The sequence below is a fragment of the Passer montanus genome, unplaced genomic scaffold (genome assembly GCF_014805655.1).
Source record: "Passer montanus isolate IOZ18808 unplaced genomic scaffold, ASM1480565v1 scaffold84, whole genome shotgun sequence".
Taxonomy (NCBI): Eukaryota; Metazoa; Chordata; class Aves; order Passeriformes; family Passeridae; genus Passer; species Passer montanus.
Window position 1 is genome coordinate 1875569 of NW_024373701.1, and position 16229 is coordinate 1891797.

Genomic DNA, 16229 nt, shown 5'->3' on the forward strand with positions numbered 1-16229 from the left:
GGGGTGGTGTGCCAGTTACTACAGTGCTGGGATTATCTGAGGTGTCCTCAAAGGCATGGTGAGAACAAGAGTGTTGACACCCACCTCTCACCCTCCAGTAAAGAGATCTTCACACGACATCATGGAAGAAGTGTCCTGGCGCTGGTATTCCCTAGAGGTGATATGGTTTCACCAAAAGGTCTTCTGGGGCTTCAGCCCCTGCAGTTAAACCCAGTGCTCACTGTTTCCCAAGGAACTGGGAGTTTGTGACTACCCAGTACTGCATTATGAGTCCTGCTGACCCCACAGCCTAATATAATAATAATTTGGTGCATGGGAAAGAATCTGCCTGAGAAAGAAGCTGTGCAGGGCTGACCCACATCTGGTTTCACCATCTGCTATCCTGTGGTGTAGTTGTGCATCTCACGTGGTACATCTCCACCATTCTGCTCCCAGAGAGCTGGGCCCACCCATGCCCCACAGAGCAGGTTTCTGACATGTCTACAAGTGCATCTCTACAAGGGATTTCCTTTTCAAGGATTCTGTCAAAGAGTCTGCATTCATGCATTGTAGTGTTAAAACCAGTGCCTTAAGGTTTTGTTATGAGGAAGAGGTCATGGTCAATGGTAGGCACTGCTTCCTGAGTGCTCACTATTCTCATACTTCAATGACTCCAGGATGTTAGGAGTGTTTAGTGGATCTCTGTTTAAGGATAAAAGCACACTTACAAATAATGGATTTAAGTTCCACAAGTCTCGATGCTTCTGACTTCTTTCATCTCTCTGAATTCTTTATTCCTTAAACTCTGACACTTTCAGCACAATACTTTTGGCATTATCATATACTGCTGTCACATTTACAACTTATACAACTTCATACACTATGAATAGAAGGTAAGATGTAAGTAGCTATATCAATGATAAGCACATTTTTGATGTACACTCTGCTGTTTACTGTGTCATAAGGACATAGTAAAAAAAAAATGAATGGCTATAAGACCATTCAGTACAGTTAAAATAACTGTACAATAGATAATATTTCCCAAGTCTCTATTAATTGAACTGCAAACCTTCATATGCCCTAAGATCTTAATGTAAAGGAGAAAAAAGCAAAAAGCTATTTTTTAAATTATGTCTGAATGTTTTAAATTATCTTTTGATTTTATTGGAACCAAACATAAAAATACACTAGTTCTTAGGTAGTGCCAGACCAGTACTTTTTAAAGATAGTATACTTTGTCTTCATTGGTTCAAAAGTTTCATGTAGAGATGAAAAAGACATATTTCAGCCCCAGAGTGATGAGTGGAAGGTGTGCAGGTCCACAGCCCTGTGTCAGGTCCCCCTCTTCAATCAGTTTCTTATCATATTTCTGTTGAATTGACAATAGGACTGTGATCCCAGCAAGTAGATCAGAATAATGATAGCAGTGCATCTGGAATGTAAAGCATGGTATGAAGATTTGCCAGTGGGACAGTCTGTCCCCTTCCCAGCAGTTCTACGCACTGGAGAAATACTTAAAACAAACAACGCATTTAGGAAAATATCATAGGGCTTCACCAGGTTGGCGGGTGACCAGATTGGACAAATTATAAACGGAATTAATTTTGCAACTGTTCTTTTCCATTTCTGTTAGAATGATGAATCAGTAAGCAATCCCCATACTTAAATGATGTCTGGGTAAATGCATGTCCTCTAGAAATTAAAATGCAAGATCAAAATAGCATTAATTATTCTTTTATAAAAATGAAGAGGTAGCAGAAATATACAAATCCAGTGCCACAAAATGTATCAGTTGTTTTCGAATACACAAATTATCAGTAGCTATTATCAGTAGCTCTGAAAATACCAGCACACAAAGCTGAAAATGCGATTCTAGATCACATAAGTAGTTTCACAAACTTTTCAAGTTGGAAACTTGACTATCCTAAATTATGTCTCACTGTTAACTTTTTTCTTCTTTGTGTCTCATAAATCAAATTTTTTTAAAAACACCAAAAAATACAGATTAATGAAAATATATCCCTTCTGCCAAACTCACTGTTGTAGAAAGAAATTATAAAACCACAAACAGAACTAGTCTTCACCCATGTTAAAGCATGAAAATTCATCTCACAGCCACTCAGCTTACATGGAGCCTGATCAGAAAGCAAACAAAAAGCAAACAAAAGCCTTGCCTTTCACTTCAACAGACTTCCAGTTGGGCTGTTTCACTCCTCTGTTTGTGCTCCTGGACCAAACTGTCGTACAGCACCTTTCAGGCCAGAGTGAACGTTTTTACTGCAGTGCTATATTATCTGGAGGAACAAGTTTTATAATGAAAGCACTGACAGTGACCCTTAACTAAAATACAGCTTTAGATGCTGCTACTGCTCTTCCTTAACAAGTCTCCTCTCAGCTTCACAGCAATAAAGAAGAAAAAGCCAAGTATCATGATGCTGTCAGGGAGCATTTCACTCATGTCCTGCACATACTACTTGTATTCAACCTATCTTTGCCAGATTTTAAGCTCTATTTCACATCCTCTCTGAATACTGCTGCTGTTGTCATGGCACTGTAACTTCACCTACTCCTTGAGCTACATCAGCCATTAGATTTATGTCATCATTAATTTGCCTCTCTGCATACAGCTGATAGACTGATTTGTAGCTTTAAATAATCTCTGGTCATCGGCATCTACATCCAGGCCAATTCTATTCCACATCAGAATCACAGATAAGTCTGGCCTCTCCTGCTCTGTAAGTAACTGCTCTGCATCTCTGCATTGACTTCAAACAGCTCTGAGTGGCCAGGCCCTGAAGAGGTCTCACCTTCCCCACTTCTTCCACAGGCTTTGCTATTGTGTGCATCTGAAAAGGAAAGAATTGTGCAGATTTACGAAAATTATCCCTGGACTGGACTTCAAGGCTCAAGCCTATAATTCAGCACACTGCTTGTGCTTGTCCATTATGCAGCACGAATAAAGCATTACAGAGAAAGTAGACTTTGAAAGCCCTGGATGTTTCAAGTGCCTCCTGCCAGCCAGCCCTCATTGCTGATCCATCATTTCACAGATGAAGCACTGCAGAGAGCTGTCAGTATTGCTGTCACTATGATGAATGAGGCAGCCAGCTACAACTTTCTCAAACAATATATTGAGCCCGTCTATTGTCAGCATTTATAACATCCCTCTCCCCAGGCACTCACATACAGCTACCACTTTACCAGTTGCTTTGTTTATTTGAACTTGCTGGAGGGGTTCTTGGAGTAAACAGTTTATGATTAGAAGTACAGGGAGTGGCTCGTAGATAGGAAAGTAGACATAAGCCTTTTTGACAGTCATTGAGCTACAGAGAAAGATGCTGAGAGATCACATCCTTGGCCATTTTAGCCATTGCAAACTGTATTCTATTTTACCCAGTAATCACACCTTCCACTGCAAAACATGTTAGTTACAGAATTATATACATGACTAGGTTTTCTAAACTCCTCATCATTGTGGTATCTGTTTCAATGATTTCTTAAAGTATTGTTTTCACAGTAGGACAGGCTTAAAGCTTTTCCACTAGCTTATCATCCACTACTCTCCTGTGTCCACTTGTGGAATATTTAGCAAGCTGGAAGGATACACTGATCCCAGTTCTAAACAAGGGAGTTTCCAACCTGAAAATAATTGGACCCTGGGGAAAATTACATATGGTCCTAATTTCCTCTACACACCTGGTTTTGATTATGACTGAAAAAGGAATCCTGCCTTAGATCTTTGGTCTTACTCACCGTGACCATGTTTATAGGCTTTGCAGTAAAGGAAATTGTCTGTCTTTGCTCACTCACACACTAGCTTGTGGGACCTATGTGTATGCTTTTACAGTTTTATGGTATTATCAAGTGACACAATGATGCACTGATAAACTCATTGGCATGGATGAAATATTGAAGTCTTTCAAGTTTATGTGAAGAGAATATTTTTTTACAGTAAAAGTCTTATAAAATTACTTTTTACATATGCTTGTCCCTGAAAGTTTGTTGCAAAACAAATAACAGGAAACCAGAGGATTGAACCCAGCCAGCATGGGATTAGGAAAGGTGGGTCCTGCCTGACCAACCTGATCTCCTTTCATGACCAGGTGACCTTCCCAGAGGATGAGGGGAAGGCTGTGGATGTTGTCTACCTGGAGTTCAGCAAAGCCTTTGACACCATCTCCCACAGCACACTCCTGGAAAAGCTGGCAGCCCACGGCTTGGACAGGAGCACTCTTTGCTGGCTTAGGAACTGGCTGCACAGTCAGAGGGTGGAGGTGAATGGTGTCACATCCAGCTGGGGGCTGGTCACCAGTGGTGTCCCTCAGGGGCCTGTGCTGGGGCAGTCCTGCCTAGTACCTTTTCTTTACGGTCTGTGTGAGGGGGTTGAGTGCATCTCACTAAGTTCACAGGTGACACTTAGTTGGGTGGAAGTGTTGACCTGCTGGAGGGCAGGAAGGCTCTGCAGAGGGATCTGGACAGGCTGCCTCAATGGGCCAAGGCCCAAGGTGTGAGGTTCAATAGGGCCAAGTGTCAGGTCCTGCCCTTGGGTCACAACAACCCTGTGCAGTGCTACAGACCAGGGCAGAGTGCCTGGAAAGCTGCCCCAGAAAAGAGAACTTGGAAGTGCTGGTCAACAGTGCCTGTACAGAAGCTAGGATTGTGGCCTGGTGGCCAAGAAGCCCAATGGCATCATGGCCTGTATCAGCAATAGTGTGGCCAGCAAGACCAGGGCACTGCTTGTCTGTCTGCACTCAGCAGTGGCAAGTTCTCAAGTTCTGTGTCCAGTTCTGGGGCCCCCTGTTCAGAAAGGACCTGGAGATGCTGGAGCATGTTCAGAGATGGGCAGTGGAGCTGGAGAAAGGTCCAGAGAGTAAAAGCTAACAGAAGAAGCTGAGACAGTGGGATTTGTTCCGCCTGGAATAAAGGAGGCTCATGGAAGACCTTTTTTCTCTCTGCAGCTACCCGAGAGGAAGCTGTAGCCAGGTGAAAGTTGGTGTCTTGTCCCAGATAGCCAGTGACAGGACAAAAGGACACCACACCAAGCCATACTAGAAAAGGTTCAGGTTATGCCTGAATTTTTTCACAGAAAGAGTTGTCAAGCATTGGAAAAGGCTGCCCAGAGAGGCAGTGGAGTTACCATCCCTTAAAATGTTCAGGAAAGGACTGGATATGGCACTTAGTGCTATGGGTTTTTTTGAAATGGAGATGAGATGAGATGAGATGAGATGAAACTACCTCATCAGCTGCATCTAAGAGGGACAGAGAGATTGTTCAGAAAGGTTCTTATGACAAGGGTGAAGACAATGGAGGCCTCATACTCCCTACAAGTGTCCAAGCCAGTGTCACATAGACCTCAGTACCACAGACCCTACCACAGACTCAGTGCCTTCCCTGAGGCAGGAACTGCAAGGAGCTGGGCTGCCAAGGACTGTCAGAGTAGCTCAAGGCTGATGGGAGAGGCAAACAGAGCATAGCTAGTTGGAGATGGAGGGATAGGAGTGAGAGGTTAGATCACCAATGCTTGAAGAAGCATCCTGGCAAACAAGCCCCAGACTGGTGTTAATGGCTCCGCTCCAATGTCCATGAAAGTATATAAATAATTCCTGAATAAGGAATTCCCTGAAGTAGGTAACCATGAAGGTAGCCAAGTGCTGAACTGAAGTGCATGCTTTGTTCACAGGCACGGTGGCTATTTAAGCCTTTCTTCCCTTCTGCCCTACAGCATCATTACAAATTAGATTCCTTACCCTGAAACTGCAACAATAAGAGCCTTTGCTTTGCAATGTTATCCCAAAGAAGATGCAGAGAAATGGGCTGTGACACCTTCAGCTGCAGAGCTAATCCATCATAATGCACCGTAGCTCCTACAAATTGCTGCCCCTGGCAGATGATGGCAGGCATTTCCAATTGTTCCCAGATGGCTAATACATAGCAATGGTTTGTAACCTGCCTACACTGGACCACCACAGCTGCTCCACTGAGTATTTTGGATATTGATGGATGCCCCTTTTGACCCAGAACACTGAACATGTTTAATAGAAAGTATTGCCACCAAAATCATTACCTTCCCTTCTTTTTCCCCACATCCCCAATTTAAAGGTCAGAAGTAAAATCAAGCTCTATGAAAACTGTTTTCCTCATTTTAGGAAGATATATTTTTGCTTTCATCTGACAGCTCAGTTGAAACATTCTGTTCTATGCCAATAGAAAGGATGGTTCTGCCTATTAGCAGGAAGTACACAAGTGAAATGATTCACACACTCTTCCCAGAAAGCATATAAGCTCTCTTTGTGATGGGGTACACATCTCCTGATTTCTCTGTCCCAATTCTAAGATCTGTCTATTCTCTGAAAAAATTACAGCATAGTGTTTATTTCTTGAGGAGATGCTTCGTAATTTAATCTTTAAGAAAGCCACAACTGCACAGAAAATAGCCAACCATTATTGACACTTCCCACTGTTAGTCATAGTAGTGTCTTTCTCTCATGGGTGAACACAATTTCATTTTCAAGTTCTCCCAAATAAACCTTCAAAATTATTCATAGCAAAACAAACACTCCAAATACTAAAGTATGCCTGTGTGTTCATACATGCTTGGTCTATATACTTATGTTTACATGTGAGTTATGGACACTTTAAGAGTCCAATCTTCCATCAGACTCTAGAAGATGGAGTTGAACCTCTGCTTTTGTTATTCATTCTCTCCTCTTTAGAAGCCATACTGCCTATTAGTACTGAATTGCTCTCACCTTCTATGTTCCTTTTTAGATTCCCTTCCACATTACTTGCTCTTGGTATTGCTAACAGTATTCGCACTGATCTTTTCCTCACTCAAGGATTTTAAGGCTGAAGGGGCTTCTATTTTTTTTTTTCTAATCTTCCACATTAACCAACCCAGAAAAACCTCACCCAGGTATTTTTACAAGAGACATTGTGACTCACAGTGCTAAATTTTATCCAATAAGCACTCTTTCGTAATCCAAGAATGTCACAGGCCAAATGTCACTTCCTGTGATAGTGTCCTTCAGGTGTCAGTATTTTAGAACTGAAAGGAAAGACTTAATTCCATCCTGCTCCTTCCTACCTTCAATTTCTGTCAGCACTTAATAATTTTTCTCCAACATTTTTTAATATTTGTGGCATGTACTTAGTATTTTTCTGTTATATGCAACTATGTGTATTTCAGGAAACCCATGTGTATCAGGGAAATAGAAGACTTTTGTTAATACTGAAAATTCAAGAAAGAGGCCTCATTATGAGAAAGAGAACCCATCCTATTGTACTCTGTACTTGGATCATTCTCATACTCTTTTCCAGGGAACAAGATGTCAAGGCATCTAGTCATTTTATAAACAGTGTAAGAGGAGAAAATTAAAGTTGGAGCCAGGTAGGCACTCACCCAACTTCATGAATGGTTGAGCAAAAATAGCTGGACAACTGTTCATTGATTTCCAGTAATTAAGACAGCTGAATTTCCAGTTGTTGCAATTCAACATAGCACTATAACTTTCAGGAGGAAAAAAAAATCACCTGCTAGCTCTTAATGGCACAATTTTGAAGTTTGACCTCACATTCCTCCCCAGGCACATTTTTAATTCAAGGTGTTCATAAAATACTTCTATGAAGATGCATGAAATACTACATATAAGCAGAAAAGATAATCTGGAAAATATGAGGCACAAAGAACATAGCAGCTCTACAGAAAGGGAGGCCAGTCTTATAGTGAATATATTGAGCATGATTCCATTAATTTCTATAGGTAAAAAAGAATCATACAGGCATTCAGAAACATGGCTACAGCCAAGATAACCTTTGAATGCACCTTTGTCATCTGGGAGCCTGTGTACGGCGCTGCATCACAAGATTTGAATAGAACCACTTAAAATAACCCAGAGGATCAGTGAGATGAATCAGAAGAGAATGAACTGAGGGTAATTTCACTGAGGGACTTAATCTCCAGTAAGGCAAACTGCTATTGTGGAATAAAAAGGAATCGTGTACTCACAGTTCTACAAAATAGGACAAAAAGTAACAACCTTAATGTACAGAAAGGAAAATCCAGAAAAGGCATTAGTGTAAATCCTGTTGAGGGTAAAGACGGAAAAGATTTGGCACTGATTACCTGACATGACACACATATCCATCAATGGAGGTTTTAACAGGCCAGACAAACACCTGCCAGAATGGTGTGGGCGCACTTAATCTTGCATCAGGCAGAGACATGGACTGATGACTCCCTTAGTCCTTTCAGCTCTGCTCTATACATAAAAGGAATTAAAAATCAGCTAAGAAGGAAGAAACACTGGAGTCAACCACACTTACTCTCCCCAGTGAGTTCCAGATCATATCTGCTTGAATACATTTGTATGCTTGTATGGCAAAACCCTTTTGTACAGAAAACTTATAAAGCATTTCACATGGTGGCAAAATAGAGCTGTAAATGCAAAATACAAGTAGTATGTGGAGAAATATTATAATATAGCCCCAAGGTATCATCTGGAGTCCTATCTACTTAGTTTATTGACAAAAGTTGAGCTACTCTAAATTGTCATTGAAATGTCTTGTGATCTTAACTGCAAATTAAGCTGTGTTCTTACAGTTTGGAATATCATTTTCAATCATTAAGGTTCAAGAGCTGAAATTTAATGTGGTTTTTTGATGGCTCATAGGGCAAACCACCACAGTTGTCTTGCCACTGTCTCACTATTCCTAAGTAAAATTTAAAAATCAGTAGGAAGGTACAAGGAATGGTGAAGAAAGAGATGAATTCAACACAGAACCATGAAAAATAGATTCCATCACTTAGGAAATGCAGAAAGTGAGAACTAACTCATTGTAACTGGCAAAACATTTCCTCCCAGATTCAGACTAAAAAGTGCTTTAGCAATACTGTAAAGTGCAGTGTTGACACACAACATATGAAACTCTGTTGATTTTATGTGGATTCACTTAAGAAATGCATTTAGCCTATTATTGGTAACCACAAGTCATTCTACAGTGTCATGTCCCTGACAGCTATACTTAAACATGTTTCATCAGTTTTGCCCTTTGTCAGCAAGATGAACCAGTGGTGGCTATATAAGAGAGCAGAGAAAGGCATTAGGCAACACACTAATCCTATGAATTCCCACAAGTTTCATATGTTGACAGCAGGACTAAGACAAAGCCACAGGGCTGATGTTATCGGTCTGCATACATTCCCTTGTTGTTTAGTAGTAGCAGTGAGGAGAATACTGCTGTGGTTTGGCTGACAAACCATTAATTGGCAGTTCATGGTAGCCCTGCACTTTCTATTCAAACCTAACCACAGATACTAGCTAGCATCAGTACTAACAGTTCTGCAGACTTGCTTCCATGTACTAAGTACTAGTGCTAGGGAGACCACACCTACACATGATGTCCACACATTGTCCTGACAACAATTAAGGCACGATTCTCTCACTTTCTCAGTCCTAAATTACATACCCAGTCCTGGATCCAAATAAGTTGATAGTAGTTCAATGACTTTGTGTTGTGCCTTCACTTGTTACTTGACACTCGTTTGCACGATTTTATGCACGATAACAGGACAATATGTCAGGATACAAATGCTTTATTTAATGTTGAGCATATAGGCTAAAAACAATATTGTTAACAACTGAAACATAGCATCATCGCTGAGCAGATGTAAGAAAGAAGCCTCTTCTCCAAAGACAAACATTAGCTACAAGGGCACCAGCTGTTAAATTATCTCAGCACGTACTTACAAGAACTGAATAATAAAACTATAACTATAGAATTACTCTCAATAAGTGATCCTTAAAGAAACTGAGGCATTTACAACATCTAAGTTTGAAGTGCCAAAGTGTTCACTTAATTCCTGTGGGAAGGAAAACACTCCTCCTTTCTGATTTCTGGCAATGGCTTATAGCAGAAAACTGCAAATGAAGAAATCCATTTTTTAATAGGCATTTATTGTTCCCCAGAAAGGTTAATGCACTTAACATAAAATCAAATTAAACCCAAGTACATTACCAAAATAACTCAATTAATGTAATTTATTTCACATGTCAGAAAATTAGTGTGATCTCAGGTGCTCCTATTCTATGGTAAACAGTTCAATTATACTTACACATTTTTATATAAATCACCATTGTAAGAATATTCGAAAAGCAAAGATAGATGGCATTTGTAGGCACTGATATTTTGTTGTTTTTTTAAAGTCTCTAAATATCTCAATTTTCACACCTCATTGTTTATTGTCGCTAGAGAAGACCATTTTCATCTTTTCATCTTCACATTGGAATATACTCTAAACTATTTGCTTGGACTTACAATACGTGAAACAATAGTTCCCTCTTCTGGACTGAGGTAATGCTACATTTAGGGCAGAGAAATCTCTGCAGAACAGAATTCTGGTTAATGTTCACTGAAGGTGTGGGCTTTCTTCCCTAATTGAACAAACGAAAAACCCTGAAGTCTATACACAAAGAAGCCAAGCACATAAAGAAAGAGAGGTGTAGAAATCAATGAAGTATTGGATTGTGGGGCTTTGCATTCAATTTCACCTAAAGGCACTGATAGCTGCAACAGATGTAAGTAAGGATCTGTCACCATTTTGATAGTGAAACATAAACTCTCTGGAATTCATTGATTCCCAAACTCCCAGGGTTTTTTAACAAGTGGTACAAATCACTGATCTGGAAGGAGGAATTTATTTTAAACAAGTGTTTAACTCAAGGTCTTGTGCTTTTGGACTGGAGCATCAATTACATAACCAAAGATCAGCTACTATGTACTAAATTTTAAAAAGTAACCACCCATTGAAAGACTAGAGACAATGGATAGAGGAAGTAAGGCAAAAAAAACAAACCTCAAGGTCCCAGATTCCCAGAAAAAAATGAGCCCTCAAGGACATCAGTTGTTATCCCCACCTTGAACAAAACATCAGGGAGCAAATTTGTGAAGGTACACAAGCACCTAAAAATAACTTTTGATCTCTCATAAGGGTTTTTCTGTGAAAAGCAGCCCGATACAGCAAAGTACCAGTATGGAAGAATTGAAACTCTGGGTTACCTGCAGCTGGAGCCAAATGGCAGGTACAGAGTCAATTTTGTGAACAAAGGGTACCAAACTGTCTTTTCAAGGAAGTTCACACTATAAGCCTTGCTTCACAGACCTCCATGACTCTTGCCTTGTCTGGCAAGGAGAGTCTGGGAAAAAACTGATGGTCTCTGCATGACAGGGCCTGTATTTGAACCACAGCAACTGTAACTCTTGATCAAAATATCCCTGAAGAGAAGTTGCTCAAAATACCCACTTTTTGAAACAAGAGCCTTCCTGAAAGGGGTGAAACTCTGCAGAGTTCACACGGAGGTGAGAGAGTGAAAACTGTAATTACCAAGTCCAGCTCTAGGGGTGTAATACAGATCAGTCTGTCTTAACCATCAGGAAATTTTATTGAGTGCTCTGTGAACTTTAAGTGGTCCCACTGGATCAGAAAACTTGCCCAGAGCCTGGGCATACTCCAGTAAGACAGGCAGAAAAGACCAACAGTCTTAATTTCCATTTCTTCAATGCTCAATTGGGTTAATAATTGACTGCAAAAAATCACTGTGAACTTTACCAGGGAACTGGGTGGTGGTCTTTCTTCTCTGTTGTCTAAAGGTACTTTTCCAAGAGCCATATACTCATAAAATCAGTAATCCAATGCTTGCTGTTGCAACAAGTAATAAAAACTCCTCTCCACACATACAAAGGAGCCTACAGCTAAAATTGTCCTGTGAGAGGAACATCTTCTATAGCAACATGGTCATCCTTAGGTAGCTGAAAGGGCATAATATTTGGTATACTGACCTGCTCCTTTCTGATATTGAATTCAAATGAATAGCCAAACAATTCTTCTACATTTACCTTCCAATGCTGAGAGAAGCACCTTTTGAGCCAGATGTTTATTTGTATGTTCTTTTCATGAAAGGATCTCAGACACCTGTTCCATCACTGTAAGATGAATCATGTTTTCATGAATCATGAACACAGTGATTTATTTCCTTCCAGTGATCATTTGAACTAAAACTAAGGTTTCTTCTTTCCATATGATTGACATTTCCACTGACTGCATCTGATTTTCATTGTGTCTTTACAATGATGCAAAAAAAAAAAATCTTTTTCAAGCCTTTTCTTTTCACTTCCAGAGGCTTATAGAGCTTCCTAAAGAATTATTACAACCCCCTAGGCATAAGGGTCAGGGACAAAAGCACTCTAAGAACCTGAGTATGAATTGCTATGATCCACTTCTGTGGCCCTAAAAACAAGGTCCCCAGATGGGCCATACACTTAAAAGCTGCACTCAGAGATCCCTTTCAACTCAAAATATTCTTTGATATGGCAACTATATTCCTTTTCACCACTCCTCTCAGACAAAAGGCATGCACTGTCATCTGCCCCTCACTTTTTCAGTGTGCTTCCCTTCCCTAAAAATGTATTTGGCTTGAGAAGGAGTGCACTTTTGACTTTACCACCAGCAAAAGCAATTGCGGGTTTATGAGCAGACAAAATTTATGGGTGTAGAAAAATGTGTGACACACTTCAAATCAGAGTAACTGAGCCTTAGGAAAACACAGTCCCTCCTTTGAATCTCTTTTCAACCACTTTCAGCGGCAATAGAAAGTAAAATCTGTTTCTTATTTTGCACCTGGCCATAAATGCTACTACTTCTACCACTTTTCCAGCTGGGACAAAGCATCTTCCCTTCTTCATGAAAATAGTGCTTGAGCAGAATTTCATTGAAATCTTCCAAAATAAGCTGCCTCACAACTCACAATTGGCATATTAAACATACTTTTTGCAAAAGGTTCAGGTAAACTCACATGAAAAAATTCTGTAGGAACGTCTTTGTGAAAATTGAAGAATCCATAGTCCCGGGCTCTGTCAAAAAATGTACTTAAACATTTTGCATCACAATCAGATACACTGTAACTGACCTAGAAATTAAGCTTCCCAGATTGCATTAAGTCAAAGAAGCTGATGTGTTCTGTAAAGGTTATCCGCAGGAAGTAAGGTCTGATTCAAAACACTTTACCTTCATTTTTAGGTGATTCTACACTACAGACTACTCCTCAGGTTTACTAACCAGAATTTTTCGTTCCTTGCTCAAATTTGTTCACATCAAGTCCTGCAGAGATACGGAGCAAAGATTCCATTTTGGCATGTAAAGACCTGAAGCTGAGGTAAGGTAATGATGGTATTCCCATAGACCTTGAAAGATCTGATCAAATATACCCACACGAGTCAAGATGGTAAAAATATAAAGCATCAAATCCAACACAAAGCAGAAGCCCTGTCACTCACTCTAATACAGAGAGAAGAATATGAGGCAACATTCAAAGCAGATGAAGGCCCAAGCTCTCTACTGTTAAAGGAAATAAAATTATGCTGCCTCTATCCACTTCTAATGCCCCTCACATATGCTATCCATATCTCCATATCCATACCATGACTAAGCACTGAGAAAGACAAAAAACACAGATAACTCTTTCTGCTATTAAGCCACTTCCTCTGAGAATCCTCAAGGGGTATTTATGGTGGGATCAGAGTTACTGGATGTGCAAATTTCTACTTAAGATAAAACATGCTAAAACAACAGGAGTGAAAACAACAGAAGAGGAAACAAAATTCATTTATGCATGCATTCATTTTAAGAACTTGCTTAAACAGATTATTGTGCATCATTTTGTCACAAACAAGGATTTGGAGAGAACTGGGCATAATGTTTGCTGTGTTGTGACACAGAAAATTAAAATCCTATTTTTTTTCCTCTAATTCTCCACAAATATCTTACTCAGGAGAGAGTACTTTGCTGACAGAAGCAGCAATTGCCAGTAGCTCAGAGATGCAGAATTTTAGGCATGATAGCTCTAACCATGTAGTCCCAGCCTTGGTAGGACCAACAGAAAGGGGTTTCCAAGGTTCATGTGAGCCACTTAAAACAACTGGAAGGAAATGACAAGTGATACACAGAGGAACATTGCTGTCCACTACAGGGGCCAGAAGCCTCATATCTGCTGATCAGATTTATCATTTAGGAAGATTTGCTGCTTGCGTAGGGCTTTCATTGACCATGCTGTGGAGAGGCTACCAAGGCTTATCTGGTCTTCTACTATGCAGTGGTGCCTTTTCACGTGTGCCAAAGACACCACCAAGGGTGACCTGAAAATTATCAAGTGTAACTACCAGGCTAGAGGGGAGCTGCTGAAGAGTGTGGACACCCAAGTGATTTTCTCCATTGTGCCCAAAGAGGCCTCAGAAGAAATTGTGCATGAACCACTGGTTGCAGAGCTGCTTCTCATAGCAGACTTCTGATTCCCACAACCATGGCAGCCATGGTGAGAATCGGAAGAACATAACCAGGTTCTAAGGAGAGGGAAAGCTAGCAGAGGAAAACAGATATTGTTGAGGTAGATAAGTAGATACCTACTGTATACCAGATTAGGGAGGATCAAAACAGGGAGAAGCAGGTTAAGGTATGCTTCAATGTCCTGTATGTACACATATTTGTGGAACCAGATGGGTATGACCCAAGTGTGCTGAGGCAGGTGAAGTGGCATTGCAAGGCCACTCTCAGTGTTCTTTGAAAGGTGGAGGTGAGTCAGAAAAGTTGCAAATGACTGTCAGCCCTGCCTTCTAACCGTGTAAGGAAGAAGATGAATGATCTACAGCTTCATGCAATCCTTTGGAAGATGTTGAAGAAAATCCTCTTGGAGAGCATTTACAAAAGCATGAAGAATCAGAAGGTACTCAGGAGTAGTCAGCCTGGATTTCTGAGCAGAAAACCAAAAACTGTTTACAAAACAAATCCAAAGCTGTTGAACCTCTCCCTTAGTGACCTGCAGGATGGGACAGCACAGACTCAAGCAAGTTCAGAGAGCATATAAAAGTGGAAGGAGTGGAAAGTGCAGTAGACAGCTGTGCTGCACTTCAGGGGAACCTCAAGCAGCAAAATGCAGAGCTGGACAGGGAGGAATGTGATAAAGCACAGCAAGAGCAATTGCACCATCCTGCAGGTAAGGGGGAGTAGCTCCACACACTGACACAAGCTGGGGACTTGTAAAGCTGACAAGCAGCTTTGCAGAGAAGTTCTGTGAGGTCCTTCTGGACATTAAGCTGAGTTTGAACCAGCAGCACTGGCCTTCTGCAAAAATGACCATTACTATCCTCAGCGGTATTTAGAAGTGCATTAAGAGCAGCTCAGGGGAATTTGTCCTTTCTGTACCTTCAGTGCTAGTGAGGCGTGCCAAGTCCAGTCCTAAGCTCCCCTTACAGACAAGTTGCAGACAGACCGCAGTGGCTCCAGCACAAGCTCAGAGATCCTGCTCTGAAATACTGCTGCAGCATGTCCAAGAGGCAATTCCTGATTCTGCAACTTCACTTCAGTGCCCCGCTGCAGCTCGCATCCACCCTGTCCTAGGGATGGATGCTACCCAGCCCAAGACAACAAGGGTGATCTGCTGCTTCCCACTGCAGAGCAAATGAGAGGGCATCATGTCCATGCTCTCCTCTGCTTGCAGCTCCTTGAGAACACCAAGGGTACAGCCTTGCAAGAAGAGAAATAAAATGAGAATGAAAACTATTGTCTAGGTTTTATTTTGCAGTTGACAGGTGCCCTGGAGTAGAGGGTGAAGATGTGAAGTGTTGTGTTTCTAAATCCAGCAGGCAAGCTAGCACTACAGGGCTGTGTTTTACTCTGTCTTTGAGGTTAAACAGCCCATAACACCAGAGTTGCAAAGGCACTGCAGGCTCTTCCTCTGCCTCCCACAAAAATCTGCCTGCTGCTGCCTTTTTCTAGGCTTTGTTCTGAGCAGTGAGACTGTATCAGCCCCTGAGGAGGGACACAGTGCCTGCCCAGGCACTCTCACCAGCACAAGGTTCCTTACAAGACCAGGAGGTCACAGTGTCCTGATGACATGGCAGATGCACATAAGTTCCCAGCACAGTCTTCCAACAGCAATTTCCACCATTGTTTCTCCTTACACTGCCCTAAAATATGCTAAAAAAACCATTTAAAATTACATGGCAAATGCAGCCATGAGCATTTCCATGCCCAAAGCTGTAACAGATCAACAAACCACTGCGGTGAAAGACAGCCCCGAGGACATGAGCACAAGCGATGGTTCTTCAGATTTCCATCACCATGGGCTACCATGCCCATGGGAATCAGAGGAAAACAAAGCAAAACAAAAACAACAAAATTAGCTTTGAAGAGACTACCGACT